Raw genomic sequence first — 16,216 nt, 5'->3', positions numbered from 1 at the left:
AGCTGCTCCTCATCCAACTTGGTCAACCAAAGACCACAGCATCATACTTCAAAAGCAAAGGTGGTGACAAGCACCCCACATCATCAAGGTCACATACCAGGATCACTACAGTGACTGGCTGGGTCTATGGGACAACCCACACATCAGAAAGGGACCCCCGAGCACTTTGAAGCTCAACACTTATCTGGTGCAATTTCACAGGCAGCAGCCGAAAAAGTCAGCGCAAAGAGTGACTCTCACCAACAAATGGTGAGTTTGCCCTTGGAAAGCACAGCTCACCAAGGCGTTTCCCACCAAGCAACACTAACAACAAAGCAAGTGACAGCTATCTGCAAACAGAAACATGTATCTATCACCAAAATGCATTTTTCCAGAAAATATTTCACGAGCTGACAGTTGCTTTTGCTGTTTATGCCTCTAATAACCTTAACGGCTTCGTGTACAGGATGTAATTGAAAACTCCAGGATTGTACTTAAGTTGTCAAGGACACAGTTGTCATAGTTACAAGTAAAGCTCAAGTGTCTGTTATTCATGTTGCTTATTTATTTAGTGACACCAACAGGACCAAACACTCCCACTACCGTTCAGAAGAACAGAAATGGGGAGACTGGTTTTGTCCTTCAAGGCTTGACAAAACAGTAAATATTGCACACGACAGTGTAAGTCTTCCCTAATAAACTGGCTTTTGCACATTCAGCTGGCATTCAAGTCAGTCTGTTCTGAAACTGCAGCAAAAGCCCAAAGCAAGGTGCAACACGAGACAAAAACCCCACATCTATAGCTTGGAAGTACTGTACAGTCAGTGTCCATCATGACATGGCAATACCTACCTGCCTAATGAGACCAACAATCAAGTCAGAGCTGAACCAGCAGCGAGGCTAGAACAGAATCCTTCAGTCCTTCCATCAAGTTTTCACACTTCTGATAGTAGATGAGTTTTGTAACACTCATGTGTCCAGGTTCTGCTCCTTAGATGTCCTCTAAGCAGGGTTTGGTGGTTGGTTATGAATACATATTAAAAATAAATAAATAAATAAAATCTTTCTGCCCTTGTCTCTGTTTTCCCTCTCTCCAACAAGTATCAGACCAAGAAAATAGTCCTGGTCCATAATCCAATGAATAAGAACAGGTGGGAATGTTGCAGTTATGTCACGCTAGGATTCAGGTGACCCACTAAACTTCTGAGCAGCTCATTTTTGATGCAAGAACTACTAGAACAGCTAAGCTGGGATGAGATGTGCCCACACCTGGCCTGTGAAAAAAACCACATCGTCTCAGGAAAAGAAAAAACGGGGTCGAAAAAGCATCTGTTAGAAATTGGGCAAGTTCCAGATACACAGCTAAAAATACCTACATCAACAGCATAACTGTACATAAATGTTGGTAAAAGACAAGTACAGCTAAACTAATGTTAGCTGAAAATTTTTAATTTTTTTTTAGTTTGTTATTCCTTAATAGTTCCCACTGAAAAAAATTGCACTTTGATATTTCAGTGAACTTTACTAGTGAGCTATGCGTAAGAACCTCTCTTCAAGCCTGCATATTTTGAATCCATTATTTTAAATGCAGATGGCAACAACATATCCAAACCATGCCTGTTAATTTCCACACATTTCCCACCCCAAAACAATCCAGTTCTCAATGGGTTAAACAGCTTAAATTATGACACAGCTGTGCTTTCCAGATTAGTTGCTCCACAAGCATTCTGCAGCACTGGAAAAATTAAAGTACTGCAAAATACCCTCAAGTGGAGTTTCATCCGAGGAAATTCAGTTATACTGCTGGTAAGATTTTATTCCTTGGCATCCTAACATTGCCTCCTCAGAGGTCATGAAAATAGATAAATAGCATCAAATAAAATGCACTGTAAAAGCACAATTTATTCTTCTGCTTCCTAAAGTCATAAAATAGCTCACTTGGAGGCAGCCTGCACCAAACCAAGGGAAGCGTCTCAAACAGGAGCGAGTGCTCTGGTTTCTCAAGGTGACCCCCATTTCAGCGGAGGACACAGAAAAGGAGACGCATGTGGGAGATTTCTTTTACAAGGGGTCCAGCAAACAAACCAGGGAACAGCTAACCATGGCTGTCCATGACACGGACATTTTAACATCACACATGCCTGCACACACATAGACACGCATTCCCCTCTAACAGAACACACGGGAGCGCAGCCCTCGCAGGCTCGGCTGCAGTCTGTGCTAACCCTACCGCACGCAGGCACAAGGCAAAGGCACTTACATGACTTGGATGAAAACTCCCCACAGCCAGCTTGCTGGTTGAAAACGTTGCGCTCTCCTTCACTTTAGAGCCGGCTGCTGTCGGCTGCATTCACGAGAAATGCCATTGCCGTCAGCTCCCTCCAGCAGCCGCTCGCGACTGCCGGCAGCGAGGACAGGCATCACCCAGAGGAACCCCCGAGCTGCGATCCCAGCTGGGGGGATTGCCCCAGTTAAGGAAGGTTAATGAAACCAGCTCCTGCAAGCTATACTCTGTGCTCAGCCAAACCCAGTGGAGAGCAATGCCCAACTCGCCTCAAACCAAGATGATCTGGCTCTGCCCACTGGTACTCCAGCATATCCAGCATGTGGGTGTAGCCCATCAGCTCGGACCCCTGGGAGCCCGAGTTCACCTGAATGCCTTCTCAGCAGTTTCTGAAAACCAACTCCTGAGATGCAGAGTCAGACTGTATTAATGTTTGAAATGGCCCCTTAGTTTTCAAGAACTGTGGAAGCTGAAGAACAGGTTTTATCCTTCATTTTACTCTAGTTTGCAAATACCCCGAGGCTGACACGCAGGCACACAACTACCATAAAATAACCTTGGTTCGGTTCAGTTCCTTCAGGTCGTGCACAGGCGGTACAACAGCCAGCACGCATCCTAACACCACCTCCCGCCACCGCACACTGCTCGAGACGGGGAACACGAGAGACGCGGACACACGCTGAGAATAACAGCACCAAGCGCTCAGGCCCGTGGACCCAGGGAAGGCGAGCACAGGGTGCCATCGCGGAGGCAGGAATGCCATCGCCAGGTTGCCATGGTGCCGGGTGGCACGAGGGAAGATGCGCCAGGGTGCAGGAAAAGGCTGAGCTGCTTCTGATTTAAATCCCTGTGACAGTGTTTCGGCCACTGCACAGTTGCTGTGGCAACCGACAAGTGAAAAATCACAGAGGAAATCTGTAATTATTACAAGCGAGATGGTGACTTACCCACTTCAGTAATCAGGACATTAAAACGACTCGAGCAGAGGAAGGGGTGCTCCGCGCCCCCCACCAGGCAGGGCTGCACTGCAGCAGGGAGCCAGGGGCTGGACCCCAGCTGTGGGACGTGCTTGACGCTCTATCTCCCGTAGGCTCCAGCTGTGGGATGCGACGTTTCAGCAGGATGCTTTCCTAAGTGCAGGGCTTGAAGCCTGACCGAGGGGCTGCAACCGAAGCGCCTGCACCCATATGCTGCAAGGAGGGAGACGAGGGAGCAGCCTGGTCCTTGGGGAACCAGAGCCAGCCCGAGACTTGTGCTGCCTTGGTTCAGCACAAGCACAGTGAGGCGTAAGGAATGGTCTAAGACAGAGGGAAGGACAGATATCGGAAGCAAGCAACAAAGATAGAAGATGCAATGCTTATAGGAAGCGGCTGAGGTCCCTGGCAATTTAGTGACTCCAGCTTGCACTGCTGTTACAGCACCACGCTTTCTTCTTCCACCTTCTCTCAGTGCAGTAACAGCAGCAGTATTTATTTGGTACGGGAGGATATTGTGATGCTTACCATGCTAATACAGGAACAAGGAGGGACAGAAAGTCATCCAGGTAGACCAAACACACTCTGCAATCTCTCTCCATTGTAACATTATCCTGATGCAGATAATTCACACACCAACAGATGCAATGCCAGCATCCACACAACCAATTTCTATCCATTGCAGGAGTATGTCATTTAAAATCACCATGTTGTTCTCCAGAGCTCTTCTATACAAAACGGCTAATTGATCACCATCCAAACTGCTAATGAAAACATCGTTAACACCAATATAGAAGAGTATCAGACGTGGCTGACCCTGTTTCGGTTCCCTTCTCCTTTGCCGTAAGACTGTGACCTGTGATCCCACGTGAGTACTAGCAACTGTCAAGAAGGGAACCTGGACCCCAGTTGTTTAGAGGACAGATAGCATACGTCCTGGTTTCGGCTGGAATAAAGTTAATTTTCTTCCTAGTAGCTGGTACAGTGCTGTGTTTTGGATTTAGGATGAGAATAATGTTGGTAACACACTGATGTTTTAGCTGTTGCTAAGCAGTGTTTATACTAAGGCAAGGACTTTTCAGCTTCTCATACTGCCCTGCCAGCGGCTGCTGGGAGTGCACAAGAAGCTGTGAGGGGACATGGCCAGGACAGCTGACCCAAATGAGCCACAGGGATATTCCATACCATAGGACGTCATGCCCAGTATATAAACTGGGGGGAGCTGGCCAGGGGACACCACAGCTTGGGAATTGGCTGGGCATTGGTCAGCAGGTGGTGAGCAATTGTATTGTGCATCACTTGTTCTGTATATTCTATTATTATCTTCCCTTCCTTTTCTGTTCTATTAAACTATCTTTGTCTCATCCCACAAGTTTTACTACATTTTTTTTTTTTCCAATTCTCTCCCCCATCCCACTGCAGGGGTGGAGTGAGTGAGTGGCTGTGTGGTGCTTAGTTGCCAGCTGGGGTCACACAACTACATCATACTACTCCCAAGTAACAAGTTGTTGATTTGATCCAAATTAAAGACTGAAGCTGATCCCTCATCTTCATAATTTAAAATCTGTTATTAATTACATACACAGACTGTAAAAGACATATTTAAACTGGCCTGTACTAGTTGCCAGACAGTAAAACAAACTGCTGATTCTAAATTGAACTTGTTAACTAGCTAATCTAACACAGAGAATGCAGTAATCCTATTCAGACAGATGGTTAGCACAGGGACACATCACAAAGTAGAGGGGGAAGGACTAAGAAAAGTTGTAGGTATTTACACCCACCACACATAAAACATTGGATTCCAAGGCAATGCTTTCTATCAGTGATTTATTACTACACTTATTCAGTGAATAATCAGGATTACAGCTCCTAAGGGTGCACTTCAGGGAGATCAGGGTATGGCAAAGAATTCTTGTGCCTTTACTGAGTGCTACCTTACGTGATGTGAGGCTAAACTCATTAAAAAAATTATCCTGGATGGAAAGTACTTCTTATTGTGAAGTGCTACAGTGGTGCCAACAATTTATAAGACAACATCATCTAGAGACTCCCGTCAGCCTCGTGTCCCATCACGCTAAGCCGTGTTGTGTCCAACTGCATGGAAACTCATCCTCCAGAGGGAGAGTAATTCAGTAGTAGACTTTTATTTGTAGTGGATTTTTTTGTTTTAACCCTTGCATCAAATGGCTCAACACTGAACTGTAACTTCCTCGGCTGCTTTCAGCCCCTTTGCTGGCAGCTCAGCCCCTCCATATCTATAATTACCCTGCCTGGCAGGCTGGGTGCACAAAGAGGATGACAATGACTCGTGTAAATCCTGTTGCAGGGCAAAGAATGCAGAAGTCCCAGTCATTCTTATGTCAGTGATTTGAAGCAACTGTAACTGCTAAACACTTATTTAAGATGTATTAAAAATGTGCTATTCACCAAACTGTGGATTGTAACAAGAAAGCCATAGACTTCCATTTGATTTAATCAAGAGAACACCTGTAACAAGATCTAGTTGAACAGTCTGGCATTGGAAAGGACCACCAACCACCCAGAGTAAGTATACAATCTGCACTGATAGGCAGTTTTCCAAGGAAGACTTCTTACGCAATTTTTCACTGTTAGAGAATAAACTCCTGCTTTAGCAGAATCAAAAGCATGCCTTTCCACTGTTAGATGATTTTTATGTATCAATACTATGTACATCCTTCTGAATATATTATGATACAAGGCAAAATGGGTATCAGATTCTGGCCAGGCTGGTTCACAAGACCGAGTGAATAGCACAAGGTTAGTATAAAGGATATTTTGTCTTTATGGAAAATACTGTAAGGTTTAACTATGTTATCAACTGCTGGATTTCACTGCAAATGATGGTGAATTCCTCCAGAAGCAACTCTATAGCCCTCCTTAATCCCTGCCTCACTCTAGAAAGCATCTCCTACAATTTGTTAGGAAAAACAAAGCATTTCAAACAACACAGAACTACAGTACTTGAGAAAAATTCGATATCCAGAAATAGCAGCTCTAGGGTAGAGACAAATGTCAAAATCCTAAACATCACACACACTTGCAAGAAACAGGAACAAAACACGTTAATATGACAAAGCAGAGGGCAAGGCACACCAGGATACTCAGCACCAAGTCTTAAGTCCTCCTTCAAAACGAGTTGACACAAGACTAAAAAGCAGGGTCTTAGGACCCCAAACTTGAATGAAGAGGAAAAGCAACACCTCTCTTAAGGGTTTGCCATGTTTGGAGAAGGAATAAAGCACTAACTGCAGTGTTAAATCAACTTTTGGGTACTGTGAACAGCAGCAGTGATTACTAGGTTCACTTTAAAATACATTAAAAAAAAAAATCTTTCAATGCAGTTGGAAGAAAACATGAAGTAAGATTATATAGATGTTGACCGCAAGTTAATTATAAAAATCTGAGCAAACAATTTGCAGACAGAAAGATAAAAATCTTATTTGGACAAAGAGGATTATCATGAAGGGCAAAACAGAAAATAAAACGAAAAGACTGGGATTGCTCAGCTTTGCTTACCAGGAATGACTGACATATCAAAAACAGATTAAGGTAAGTCTATTGCTGGTGTAATTTTAAACAGCTCCCCAGGTTACACCAGGATGAATACAGTCAGTATGGAATAACGAGCTAGCAGTTATGTTAAACGCCTAGTTTATTTATTTAACAAAAATCTGTTAATGGAAATATTTATCTTTCTAAGGATAGCTCATGAAAGTAAGCAAAGTTAGCACAATGGGACAGCAAAGCACTTCCCCTCAGAGCACTGTCCTCCATTCTCCTTCAGTGGTACTTAACCCCTCCCTCTCAAGGGGCCCCAAGAGAGCACTGGTGTAGCATCTCAGAAAAAGAAAAAAAAAGGCAAATTCTTCTCCTTCATAAAACTCAGGGTTTCACTGAATGAATGGAACTTCATGATTTATCAGCAATCAGATAATTCTTCACAGAACTAAATCATGGGCTTTGTTAGCCTTTAGAAGCATTGTATCAGTATTATCACAAGCTGCCCCTTTTCCCTCTTTGCTGTTAACTAGTGACAGTAGCTGAAAGAGATAATCAGAGTGAAGTTTCACAACAGATGAGAGGAATGCGGCTGCACGCCTGTGAAGCTTGCCTACCAGTCAGAGCAGAGGATCAGTTATGCAAGACTGCATATGGATGTAACAAACAGTCCCTTTCTCCTCCCTTTTCCATTCAGAGCAGTAACACTGGACCTGTGAGCTATTTCCCATCATTTATCAGATCACTCTGGAATATGATTTTTTCTGCATATTTTCTGAAAAAAAGTACAAGTATTGCATCAGAAATTATGTATGGTGTCACACAACCAACCTTGGGTTTGCAAGGGCAGTAGTATCTTCTTAGTCTCTTTTCTGAAGAATTCCACTTTCACCTAGCTCACCTGTCACCTGCATGGCTTGCCCTCCCATTCACACCAGAGATTCCCAGTTTGGAGAAGAGACATCACCAAACTCTTCACAGCATCCAGTGTAGTCGTAAGTTCAGCTCAGTGAAAACAAGGTACACCAATGAAAGGAAACAACTGAGCAGCGTGAGGAACACAAGGTCCAACCAGAGTAGCCACCACATTTGACTCACTGTTGAAACATTACCTACCCATGAACCCATGTTCATCATCAGTCCTACCATTTTGACCAAATAAAGTTCCACTACACCAAAACCTACCAAGAAGCAAAAGAACAAACTCTGAACTCATTCACAATCATGTAACAGTCCAATCTTTATGACCACCAGGAATCTTACAGGTTGCTTCAGAAGAGATATTTTCCAACCACCTTCTTGGCCAAGGAAAAATAAAGATTACTGGTGAGAATTTAAGGAAGTAGTCGCTGACCTGCTACTAAAAGCACTTCTAAAAGAACTGACATTTTAGATTTCATAATTGGAAAGAAAAAAGAACAAGATTTGTTAGCTATAGTTAAAGCAACACACAGATGGTTGCTGAGATCACAAAACTTCTTCCCAGTCAAAGGCCCCGTAACATCATGAACCCAGCTCCTAGCACTGCTTGTCATTATCTCCATTTGCCTCTACTCCCTCTGTTAATAACAGAAGTTAGCCCTTTTTATGTTTTTCTTCAGCTGCTTTTTACAACAGCCAAGGCAGAAGCATCACGTTACAGTGGCTATGCCAGCCCCTTACAATACCCGCTGCTCAAACCATGGAACAAACTGAAGATTTCCACCCCTAACTCCATTACCTGGTAAAACTGCACTGCAAACAAGGAGCGTGGAGTTCATCTGAGCCAAGCTCATCCTCTGCTTTCCTACCTCCACCAGCACATTCTGATTGTGTAATCCTATTTCCCTCTCCAGGAAGCTGCATTGCAGCAACAGCTGTGGAGCAAAAAACAAGGTGTGCTTTATACTGGAGCCAGGACGAGAGAATGTTGAGGCGGAGGCAGTATGGTCCGTAAAGGTCAAACACACCCCTCATGCCTGCCTTCTGGGGACCGTCGCTGCCAGCACGCTCAGCAGCTTGCTTCGCCTTAAGTGATGGAATCGGTAAGGATTCAGAAGTCATGGCCTCTGGCCTGTCCACAGCACTGTGTGGCAGGATTACACTCTGGCCTGTTGCCAGGAAGCATCTTATGCCTGAAATCCTGTCATGCCGGAGCAGTTTGTTTTGGTTTCTAAACAGCTTTTTAACCTGCCCTATTCTCAAATTCCCACTGAGGCAATCATTTATATCATCAGATTTACACAGTGAGCTGTTAAAAATGCATCAATACAAACCTACTCCCTCCATCCTACTCCCGGTGTCCTAATTTTTTTTGGTGTACATGGTAACACTAGTATCAAGCAAGCACCTGGCAAAAAATGTGTCATTCATATCAGCTGCAGAAAGAGAGTTAATGGAGAAGAACAAGATGGCTGGTTCCCATTATTTGGCATCTAACACGAAGAATGCCTGACAGATTTGCAGGAAACATAATACAAACAAAAAATATGACTGCTAATAAGTTACACCAAGCTTAATTAAAATACTTAATTTTTATGTTATTTACGTTACTTATTCACATTTCTGTATTATTGCCAGACCAATTTAAAACATACAAGTTGATTTCAGTTGTGTTTACTGTCAAGGGATGCTGCCAAGAACCTCAGCACACTCTATCCTTCGCTAAAAGAGGAAGCCAAAATTGGCATGCTGTTGTGATGTTCAAAGTCTTTAATCAAGATTGAGCCTGATGCGATACAAATACAAATGAGGGGTATTATTCTTTCCTTTCCCTGCAGACTACTATTTTTTTTTCCTCTTTTCCTCAGTGGCTTCTGCAAGTCTATATTCGTGCATTACTTCATTCAGAAAGGAGAAGAGCCGGAACAGCAAGAGGTGGCATCTCTTGTGAAAAAATCTGTAGGATTGTTAATTTTCTGGGTAAGGAGGAGGAAAAGGAAGGGGTGATTTAATACTAAGATTACAGGCAAGAAACATCAAATCATCCAGCACTAGGGTACAGACTTCCATCAAGAGCTCGTTGCCTTGTGCTTTGCCTGGTACGAGGCTTACAGGTGGAAGCTGGATACTTTAAAATTGAGACAAACATCAAAAATAGGACACCATGAAAACATCATCACTAATTTATGGCTTCTCCCAACACTCACTGTTTTGTTCTGTGAGAAACCAGTGATGAAACCAAGGTTACAAGGGGAGGAAAAAAACCCAAAAGCCCTCACCCCCCCCACCCCAACAGACAGCTAGAAAGAAAACCTTGAGCTGGAAATCCACACTTTGGTAATACTCTTCCACACCCGTACCTGTATCACAGTGCTTTCTAGCCATCCAACCCGACCCATGAGTAACCTGTGCGCTCCAGGCGGAGATGCCCGCTAACACCACTGGCAGGACTGCACCTCTCTCCTCACTTTTTCTTTCTGTCTTCCAGCTTCCCTTTCCACACGAGCAGGTCTTCCATCCAACAGGCCAGTGTATGTTCTACTATACCTCCTACAGAGCTACAACCGTCTTCTAGTCAAAAGCATTTGCTTTTAGAGCTGACAGGTAGGACCAGGAGCGCTTAAAACAGATCCAAGACACAGAGCAACACAAGAGCTGGAAAGTATGTAGGTAGATGGGGGGAAATAAGAGTACGTCACGCTGACACTGCGGACAGGCTAAAAGGCTTCAGGAAAGAAGATATGGTGCTTGTGACATGCAGATGGCAGAAGAGATGAAAGGAAACACGAGAAAGACAGGCTGAACCTGACGCCAGGATCCATGCTCACAACCATGGCTGATACAGCTGTGAAAGGGGCACTGTCAGCAGGGAATGGAGAACGGACTTTGGCACGGGAACCTGAATCCAAATCTCTCAGCTGATTCTGCAAAATATATCATGAGGGAGTCAGCACAAAATATGAATGCGCTATAAACCAAAGGAAGCATATGCAGATTTCTTCCACAACAGCAGTCTCCTCCTGTAGCCAAGGAAGAGCCTTCTGCTCGGGAAGACCACATCTCAGTGACACACTCCCAGCTCCATCGCCCTTGGGCAGAGGCTCCCAGCAGCTGCCCGCACCCACCAAGCTGGGCAAGGGCACACTGTCGTATCCCAAACCAGCCAAGGCTATATTGGATTCTACTAGTGTATTTTAGCAGGTGCCAGGTAAGAATTGCTCAGAGTGTGATTACTTGGTCTCTTTGCTGTTATCCAGCCAATTTGCTGCCCCAGACCTAGCCAGGAATGTATTCCAAAAAAAAAAAAAAGTACCTGAACTATGCCAGGTTTCAAACTCCAGGCATTTTGACCACTGCTAAAAAAATCCTACATAAAATAGGATTAAATACGGGTACAATAGTTGCGAAGCAATGTATTTTCACTTGTAAAATTAAGACTGAACTTTGATTGGGGATGGCAAGGAAAATTCCATCTGGAATAAGGAATATTTTTAAGTGCTCGAGACAAGGAAAGCTGGAGACAGGTTTAGAAGTTGGTTTACTCTCAGAATTATAGCTGTACAGCAAAACCAGTAGTTTGGCACTTCATCTTGTCACCCTGAGTGTACTTGAGACACACTGACTTTTCACATGAAATCTTTAGCAACCTGCATTACTCTAAACTGCCCCCAGAAACACTATCAGAATTAGATTTTAATTTTTAAACTGAGTTTCACAAGAGTTACAAGAAGATAAACACTTCTTAGAGAGCTCTGCTCTCTGCCAATGCCAAGTTGCATTTCAGTGAAATTGTAAAATCTAAATGGGAAACTCACCAAGTCTGAAGCTTTATTGCCTTATACCTTGCCACAGGAGTTATATACTACACTACTTTTCAGCCAGAGGCCAAACAAGAGTTTGATACAGTACAGATTAGCACTCATCTACACAAATTATTTTCTCCTGCATTAAAACTGAGAGAGATTCACTAAAATAATTGCAGTAGACAATATAAAGGGGAATCACTTAAGTTTGAATAACTAAATTCACATTCCTGTCCCTCTTCTTCAAGCTGGCAGTGTTCGCTTACTAAAGGCAGTACTTTCAGTTGAGTGGTTTTAGTGCCTTCTCACCTCAACCAGCACAGTGCAGCTTTATAATTTTTTAAAAAGTAAGTTCATCACTAGGGCAGACCTGTGTCCTTGACACTGCAGGTGTCAAGCTTTCAGAAGTACACCTTCAGAAGTGACTGCAATATATCTCCACGAAGGCAGCTAGTGAGATCAGCTGCCAGCTGGTGCAGTAAAATAATTAAATGACTACGCAGCCCAAGCTAGAACTTGTATTCATTTCCTGAACAGAATTTACAACTGTAGAAGCTGCCATGCACAAAATTCAAAAATACTCCAGATCCACAAGCTAGGATGGAGGAACATAAACTTCATGCTGCAAAAAGTAGGATTTATTTTCAAAAGAAAATTATACTCTCTGAAACTGTTCTCTCTGCTCCAAACAGACATACTTTCCCTGGACAGCAGGAGAGAGAACCTTCTTCCACATAACCAAGAACTGCAACACATAATCAAGGTTCCTACCTGATTCTTCTGCTGAATTTCTAGTATCTGGCCAAAAAATGGGAAATGAACAGTAAAGTATTTTCCAAAAGGAAAGACAAACAATCTAATACAAGGATACAGTACAGAACCCTACGCCCACAGATCGGAAAAGAGTCTGAAAGCCACAGAAGCAGTTTAGGACAATATTCTCTGTTTTATACACTTTGAGTGCTTTGGAAAACCCCCAGAATACTGTTATTTTTGCACAAACACCATATGGCTAAGAAAATACCACTTTCTTTCTTTTCCTGGCCCATAGCCGTCATTTTCAGGAAACAGGACTGTGATCTGATAAAACAGATCACAAAACTCAGAAATAAAGAGGGGACAGAGATATATGACTTTCAAGCCACAGAGCAGTCGCTGGTAAAATTATCTGCTTTAAGTTGGTAGCAGCTCCGACCTCTAAGGTAACCTCTTCTGTTCATAAAGGAGTTTGAAAGCAGATCAGTCTGGAATAAGAATAGGGTGTTTTCAGCCTCCTGAAAGATAAATCTGTTATGTAAGTTTGAAAGCATATCCATCCTTCCATAGGTGATAGGCCCACACTGACAATTATCAGTGTAGTGTATTCGTGGTCTTTAAGCTGTAGTGCTCCTGATGTGTGATTTTTGCATTACTTAACATATAGTTTCACAGCTTCCTACGTATCAGTACTAGCTGTTCTCCTTCCAGTGGAATCCAGCTCTTTTACTTACTCTTTCAAATGGGGTAAGATACCTCACTATTTGATTCAGACTTATCATGCCTGAGAAACTCTTAAGAGCTTATGAAGAACTGTAAGAGTAGGTACTACTGGAAAAGCCTGCCTGAACAAAAATGATGCACACTGACAATTTGCAACATACAAGAAAGAGTCTTTGAAAAAATAAAGAGGATAAATGTCTCACATGAAATCTGACAATTACCCCATCAAGACGTATTCCTCCCTTCTCCCTGCTCACTCTCACAAAAGCAAAGCCAAGAGCAAAGGCCATTTATCCAAGTTCAGAGTCACCATTTGATTAAAAGTTTCCAGTATACAGCCAATACAGTGAAATTTTAAGGTACAACAGGGTTATATCTTAACAATATGGATACAACAATGAACACTATACTGTTCGTGCAGTACATACATGTACTGTCGCTAAACAGCCCTTGTTTCTGAGACATTTCCACAACCTGTTTCCATTTGGATAAGAAAGGAAGAGGATCTTAATTTGTACTTGAAACTGCTAAAATTTTTAAAAAGTGTCTCTGGAATGGACTCTCAATCCTAGAAGTCATAAAACTGGGAAGCCAAGAACCAGATCCAGTTTGTCTTTGGTCAGCTGTGACATCTTCCTAATTCTGTGAACCCTGACATTATAATCACTGAAAGTACGAAGTTGTAGAGGTATATGTCATGAGGTAACTTGAGCTGCTTTAATTCAGGCCCAGTGATCAGAGTACAAACCAGAAGGAACACTCTGCAGTTCAAGTTACACCTCCGAGGGCAGGAGTCATCCCTGTGAGCGCACCCGGCAGGGCTGAGACCTGTGCAGTTGTACCTAAACACACAGCAGCTCTTGCTAGACACTGACGAATACAGCTGTGGGGGATACCAGCCAGTGTACAAACTGTTCTGAAGCTTCACTGTTAAGCACCACACAAACCCAACAGGGCAAGGGGAACCACCTGAAGACCTCTAAGCCATTGGCAGGTGCAGCATCAACTGGGTTGGATGTCTGTACACATAGCCTGTGAGCTCCTTAATTCCTCTCTGCTTCTGAAAGAAGCCAGATCAGGACATTTTCCTTCTCCGATGACAGCACAGCTGCCAGCAGGACACCTATTGATGTGCTTGGTGTTTATCTGCATGCTGTGCTTGCCTACTGCCTCCTGGGCATAAATACCCAATTTTATCCACTTATTTCAGTTTATTTTGTATGTGAATGCACAAGACACCTCCCCATACAGTATGCCTCAGAAGACTAGATGTCTGGGCTTTGGAGAAAGAAGTTCTATTGCATCTTTTTCCCCATGCATTTTAAAAGCAGTCAGCTTGTCTAATAGGATCATACACTTACAGACTCAGGTCTCCATTATCTGGGGATGTCTGCATCACAGTCTTTTGCACTCCAGATTGTTCAGGAGGTACAGCACAGTGTAATGGCAGAGCACTGGCTGACTGCAGACATGGAAAACCTGAACACTGATCCGGAGTCCAAAAGGCTACCCAGCAGGTTACTTGCAATAACAGCTTTCTTTCCTTCTATCTCTCTCAGTTTCACTATCTGTACAGTCAGTCCAGTGATGTTTATCTCATTTGCGAAGTGCTTTAAACACTAAGGATGAGAAACACTGTGACATCCAGATATTTTTTGCATATGCTGTGCTTTAGTACTACGAGCTATGATCCAGCATTTGAACCACTGACCTCCAAGTCTGCATATATAACTCCAGTCAGACACGACACACTGACCCCAAACACAATTTGCCTCACACTACTCAAGTACGCAGAAAGATCAATTACAGTAAAAAAACCCCAATGCCACAAGAGCTGCAAAAAAGTCCTCAATTCAATTTATAATACAATAATCGACTATAATAGGATTCAATAGGTAATTTCCTTACTGCAGAGCTTCCAGAAGGTAACCCTACTAGTAGCCTCCTTTTATACCAGTTGGCTTTCATCCTTTACTGAATCCCTTGCCACAAATTATAGGAGCAAAGACTCTTAAGAGTCCACGCCCATGGGCTGTGCCTTTGAACCACAGGGCAAAATCCAATTTTTGTAAACCTGAACATTCATTACTGATTACAAAATTACTTGGAAATCTTCCCCAATAGTTCAATTCCTTTGCATATCATTCCCTTCACTATATTTTATAAACAAAGAAGGAGAATCACTGAGGCAAAAGCCAATCTAGGCAAAGGCAAAGCTCTGGCTAAACAGCCACACACTACTTCAGAGCACTAATGAAGGAAAGTGAAGCCAGGGGGGGTCTCAAGGGAAAGCCTGAGGTAGTGGCTTGGGTTTTGCATCACAAGCATTCTCTGGAGAACAGGTAACTGAAAAGAACTGGCGAATCTCAGCTGGAAGCACAGCAGCAGGCCTCCATAAACACCATCACTGAAGATTTCCTTCCACTCATCTGGCTGCAACATCCTAAGAAGGGGAGAGCTGTACGCGAAGCCAATCGTGTTTTCCGCACGGTGCACATACATTTCTCAGGCACAAGTGCCCTCGCGTTCCCTTCTTTTCCCCTTCCCTTTCCGCAGGTCTGTGCCAGGGTCTGGGGGACAGGAGCCCACCGGGCCGGCGCGGCCGCCCACGGGTGATGGCAAACCCTCCCGCTGAGGCCGGTCCCCCGACCCGCACCCGCGGGGTCCAGAACCAGGCTCAGGTCTGACAACAAGCGGACGCCCCGCGGATGTCAGCACCCCGACAGCGGGCGGGCACAGCAGCAGCCCCCCCGCGGCACCCCTGCCGCTCAGCCCACGCGTGCGCGCCAGCCCCGCCGGAGCCGAGGGGAGAGGGGCCACGGCCGGACCCCCCGGGAGGCCTCAGCGACACCCCCCTGACCGCAGGGGAGCCCCGGGGCGGAGACGGCGGCGGAGGGACGCCTGGCAGCCTCCCGCCGCGGGACGCGCATCAGAAGGGGGCGGTGAGGGAGCCCCGCCGGGTCGGGGCGGCCCGGCAGCCTGCGGGCTCCTGGCCCGGCGAGGCCCGCGGCGAGTCCCGCTCGCCGGGCAGGAGCGGGTCCCCGCCAGGGGAGCGCGGGTGGGGGAGAAGGCTCACGCAGGCCCCCCCCCCGCCCCTAGCGGCCCGGCCGCCGACCCCGCGCGGTTCCGCCGCTCACCGGGAGGTGCGGGGCTGCGTCGCCTCCGGCCGCCGCGCTGGGGCTGAGCCGCGCTGGGGCTGAGCCGCCGCAGGCCCCCGCGCGCGCTGCCCGCTGCCTGCGCGGCCCCGCCGCCGC

At 44.9% G+C, this 16,216-nt stretch overlaps 1 protein-coding gene across 2 annotated transcripts in view; it reads right to left on the bottom strand.

Moving 5' to 3' along the window:
- The window catches only part of LOC141919132 (4-aminobutyrate aminotransferase, mitochondrial), a 57,993-nt gene extending 41,777 nt beyond the window's left edge, over window positions 1–16,216 (bottom strand). Inside the window, exon 1 of one of the 2 annotated variants that reach the window (XM_074814121.1) lies at window positions 16,100–16,216. The gene's annotated coding sequence lies outside the window, so the exon portion shown is untranslated. Of the gene's footprint in view, window positions 1–2,239; window positions 2,494–16,099 lie in introns of those variants that run through there. The other variant, XM_074814122.1, reaches the window with a different exon arrangement.

The sequence above is a fragment of the Strix aluco genome, unplaced genomic scaffold (genome assembly GCF_031877795.1).
Source record: "Strix aluco isolate bStrAlu1 unplaced genomic scaffold, bStrAlu1.hap1 H_1, whole genome shotgun sequence".
Taxonomy (NCBI): Eukaryota; Metazoa; Chordata; class Aves; order Strigiformes; family Strigidae; genus Strix; species Strix aluco.
The sequence above is the reverse complement of the archived record's forward strand: the minus strand, read 5'-3'. Positions and strand labels throughout refer to the sequence as shown.